Raw genomic sequence first — 4,820 nt, 5'->3', positions numbered from 1 at the left:
GGCCTGGCCCAGGATCCAAAGGTGTCCTCAGCCTTCGAGAAGGCAGGATTCAAGCAACTGAATCAGCCTGCCCAGGACGTGGGCGGAGCTCTGCTCCCCGGTCTCAAGGGCCCTTCTGGCTAGTCTCTGGAGGGTTCTGTGGGGAACAGACCAGGACGGCATGAGAATGTTGTTGGCCTTGGCCTCCCCGTGGCCTGTGGAGTAAGAATAAGACAGGCTCGCGGTCCCACGGCGCTCTCCTTGGACAAAGAGTACGCCCATCAGCGTCTTTTATTCATTTCACAAACACCTTCAAGTTTCCAGTGCGCCGAGCTCTGGTCTCAGCACTTGAAATATATGAACATTTAATTCTCCAGGAACTCTTATGGCTTAGGCCCTATTATTGTCCCCCGTTTTCCCGTGGAGGGAACGGCCAAATAGGGGGTGCCGTGACTTGTCCCAAATCACACAGCTCGCCAGGAACAGAGCTGGGGTCCCTGACCAGGGCCAGCACCTGCCGACGCCACTCAGGCACTGGATACTGGCATGGGAGCTGCCCCACCCCCCACTCCCGGACTGGTAGAGGGCAGAGCACTGGCTGTTGGGCAGGGAAGCTGGGTGTGTGCCCCTTCACTGCTTCCTGGAAAACGGCCGTGGGCCAGCACCTAATGGCCTTGCCTGGGTTCCTCATCTCTCCGTGGGGGATCTCAACAAAGCCTGCTCTGGGAGTCCTAAGGTTGATACGGGACCAAGTCAAAGCTTTATTATTACTAGCAGGGGCTCCCTGGGACCAGCAAGGTCTCGAACACCTCCCGTTCACCCAACATCCAGCCCCACACACTCCTGCTCACAGGGCCACCGGTTCCGTGGTGGTTTCCTGTCCCCGCAGAGAGGACGACACGGAGGGAGCGCTTCTTTCCGTCTCCTCCTTGGTCTCTTCCAGCTTTTGCTTTGTGCGCCTGCTCTGTTTCCTTCTTGTTTTCCTCAGCTGCCCTCTGTTTGACGTTCGGTGGTTGTCCAACTTTCCTGGAGTCGCCATATCAAAGGACCACGCACTGGGAGGTTTAAAACAACACGTCCAGACTTCCTTGCGGTTCTGGAGGTCGCAAGTCCAAAATCAAGGTGTCCATGGGACTGCACTCCCTCTGAAGTCTCCGGGGGGGGGGGGGTTGGGGCGGGATTCTTCCTTGTGCTTCTCAGCTTCGGTGGCCTCCGGCAGGTCCTTGCCAATCCTTGGCCGGTGGATGCGTCACTCCAGTCCCTGCCTCTGTCTTCACGCGGCCTTCTTCTCTGTGTGTCTGTGTCCAACTCTGTTCTTATAAGGACACCAGCCATTGGATGGGGGCCCAAACTCATCCAGTATGACCTCATCGTAACTAATTACATCTGCAAAGACCCGATTTCCGAATTAGGTCACATGCACAAGGTCCACGCGGACATGAATTTTGGAGACGCCACTCAAGCCAGTTCTGGGGGGTTGGTTCTGCAGGACCTCAGATCAAGAACGTTTTTTTCTTTCCTTGAATCTTTCAGGAAGAGCCTGAGAAATGTGTCCTTCTCTGCTCTTGGGCATAGGGAGAAGCGGAATGTCCCTTTAGGCTCTGTTAAGGACACCTTGAGCAAAGGACAGCCTGAAAAGGCACCCAGGGATAGAGCCCAGTGGTTGGCCTGGCCAAGGGCTGCACGGCCAAGGGCAACGTCTCTCAGGGAGGGAGCATGCGTCTGGAGCCTGCCTGGCAAGGCCGAGTCCCCCACAGACATTGCCTCATTTAGCTGCAGAGATGTTCCTGCATTTCTCTGGTGAAGAGCTCCGTCTCGGCGACCTCAGATGACCCCTCACACAAGAAAGAGCATCCTCTAGAAAGCTTATTCCGAGCCTCCATGGGCAAGAGACAGAGGGGGGTAGAGCCACAGGGCCGGGCGTGGGAAGTCTGGCCAGCACCACAGTCCCTTGGCAATGTTACCCAGGGAAAAGTCAGGGGATGCCCGGCAGCCAGCTCTTTGCAAAGCCCGGGGTTCCTGACAGCGAGGGGGACACGGGCATACAGCAGCCTCCGTCCCTCGGATGTCCACGTTGAATCCCAACCACCAGGCTGGGGCCGCTGGGGACGGGACGTGGGCTTTCCTCTGCATTTTTGCCACCGTCAGAGAGGAGGCGGGACGGGGGAAACCTCCAGATGCTCCCTGAGAGCTGAAGGCCAGGTCCTCAGGTCCCGCGAAACCCTCCTCCACCAGGGCCCGCAGCCCGTCTCTCTGCCCACGCGCCCTTCACCCGCAGCTAAGGACTCTGGGCCGACCTCTGGCTCTGCCAGGCTCTCTGGAGTACCCAGGGCTGACTTCTAGAACCTGGGGAAGGAAAGAGGGAGGATGCCAAGAAGGCACGAGGCTGTGCTCCTACCTGAACCACAGGAAGGGGACCGCCCTGCCTCAGCACACCCACAGCTGCTCTCCCAGGGACAGGAAGTCAGCCGAGTGCCGAGCAAGCTGCTAGCGGGAGGAGGGGCTCAGGCACCTGGGCGGTCAGCTGGGCCATCTGCCCTCCTGGGCTGTGCTGGTTCCCATATCCCGGAGGCCAGACAGAGTAGGGATTAGGAGCCTAAGTTTTCAGGGCGCCTGGGTGGCTCAGTCTGTTGAGCGTCTGACTTGGGCTCAGGCCGTGAGCTCACGGTTCGTGAGTTTGAGCCCCGCGTCGGGCTCTGTGCTGATGGCTCAGAGCCTGGAGCCTGCTTCGGATTCTGGGTCTTCCTCTCTCTCTGCCCCTCCCCCACTCTCGCTCTGTCTCTTTCTCAAATAAGTAAATAAACATTTTTTAAAAATTTAAATAAAAACAAAAAAAAGAAGCCTAAATTTTCATCCCAATTCACTTTGCCTCCTCCCAGCTAGGAGACCTGGGCGCGTCAATAAACCTGCTTCCCGTCTGTACAATGGGGATATTAACGTTCCCCGCTTCCTTCGGTCGTTGTGATAGCTCAGTAAGTGAACACCCACATTGCTTCGTGCACAGGGAGTGCTCTCTCAACACCGGGTGTTCTGATGCTCCGGACCAGGGGCCGAGCCCCTGGACAGACTTGATTTCTTACAAATAATCTGGCACTGCAGTAGCGGCCTTACCTGCTTAGGGGAGAGAGGGTGACCTTGCAGGCAGCCCCACCTGGTCTGCTGAGTCTCCCTGGGACACCAGTGACACCCTGCCTCCACTTGTTACACTGGGTGAGCTCTCCCTCCGCCAGGGCCCCTCTCTGGCTGGTCTGCCCAACCACAGGACAATCAGGCTTTCGGCCAGGCAGTTACAGTAAGTCAGGCCCGCCCTTCCTCACATGGGGTACCCACCAAGCCTGGGGCCCGAGCCTCTCGCTTCCCATAGAGGAGGGGAAGGCGGGGGATGGAGAGGCCCTTCCTCGCCAGGTGCACTGTTAACCCCCACCCCCAGAACATGCTGGTCTTTCCCAGTGATTTCCAGGGGCTGCCTTGTCCTGGCAACCACCAGGCCCAAGCTGCAAAGGGCAGCTGAAACAGCAAATGATGTTCAGAAAGAGGCTGACTCACTCCAGCCAGGCTGCGCCCTCCGTGAATACTGTTGGACCTCAGCCTGGGATTCCCGCAGGTTCGGACAACAAGTTGGACCATCCTCTTGTAGGAGGCACGTTCCAAGGTAACCCTGAGGGGGAGGGAGGAGAGGAAAGGGCCCTGGCAAGGGTGCTGATGCACCCGCAGCTCCAGTTCCAGGCCGAGGGGGACAGCACAGGGACACGGGAAGGCCTCGCTGATCCCAGGCCTGACTGAGGAGGCAGGGGGCAGGGAGGACAGAGGACCCCATTTATAGAGCAAGGGCACATTACATGATTATTCTATTTTAATCGTAACAACCCTGTAATGTAGATAGGAGTAATCGCTGCTTAACAGATGAGGAAACTGAGGCTGGGAGCCCGCGAGAGGAGGCTGGGGGAGGGGTGGCGCCTGCTGGAACAGGAAGGGACGCGCGCACAGAGCCAGGGCTACCTGACCCCAGGGCTGCATCTGACGGCGAGGCGCGCATTTCGCAGGCCTGGCGGGAGGAGGGCGCAGACCCGGGTGGGGGGTGTCCCCGGAGACCGGCCCTGCCGCCCCTCCCCTTCCCTAACCCCCCCTCCCGCGCTCCCCCTGCGCTGCTCCCCGCCCCCCGCCGGCCCCCAGGTCCGCGCCCACGGCAACCCCTCCTGCAGGCGCTGTGTGCAGGGGGAGGGACCGCACGGGCGCTCAGCCCGCGCTGCCGCCCGCCGCGCATTCCTCCTCCCTTCCATCAGCGCGGCCGGCCCCCGACGGGCTTCCCCGCAGGCTGTGAGGTCAGCGCCCCACCCCGCCGCCGCGGGGCCGGCCCCCTCCCCGGACGCAGGTCCCCGCGCGGGGATCCCGGCCCCCTCCCCGGTCTGCGCCCTCCGCCCACGCCCCTGCCCCACCTCCCCGGGCCCCGCGTCTGGGATCCTGGCCCTGCCCCACCTCCCCTGGTCCCGGCGCCTGCGTCCCGCCACGCGCCCCTGCCCCACCGGGACGTCCGCGCCCGGGATCCCGGCCTGCGCCCCTCCCCGGGTCCCCGCCGACCCCCAGGTCCCCGCGTCCCGGCGCGTCCCGGAGCTGGGCGGCCCCTCGCGCCCTCCGGCCGCTGCCCGCTGCCCGCGGGCCTCCGGGCCGAGCCCTATTTCGGGCGCTGGCGCTGCGGGCCCAGGCAGCCCTGCCCGGAAGGGAGGCTATTCTGGGCCGGGCCAGCCGAGCAGCTGTGGCCCCAGGGCTTCCCGGCAGGGTGCGCGCCCGGGACAGAGGGCACGCTAGGGCAGGGCTCTCCTCCCTCCCCACCTTCCTCCCAG

The 4,820-nt window shown here is 61.9% G+C and overlaps 1 long non-coding RNA gene across 1 annotated transcript; it reads right to left on the bottom strand.

The window, feature by feature from the left end:
* Positions 1 to 252: 252 nt before the first annotated feature.
* LOC123604632 lies at positions 253 to 4,098 on the bottom strand. Its single transcript, XR_006715401.1, has 2 exons — positions 3,526 to 4,098; positions 253 to 2,325 (listed from the first exon to the last, which is right to left on the bottom strand). It is a non-coding gene; the product is annotated as an uncharacterized LOC123604632 (long non-coding RNA).
* Positions 4,099 to 4,820: the final 722 nt, after the last annotated feature.

This window comes from Leopardus geoffroyi, chromosome E1 (genome assembly GCF_018350155.1).
Source record: "Leopardus geoffroyi isolate Oge1 chromosome E1, O.geoffroyi_Oge1_pat1.0, whole genome shotgun sequence".
Taxonomy (NCBI): Eukaryota; Metazoa; Chordata; class Mammalia; order Carnivora; family Felidae; genus Leopardus; species Leopardus geoffroyi.
This window is presented reverse-complemented; position numbering and strand designations above follow the sequence as displayed.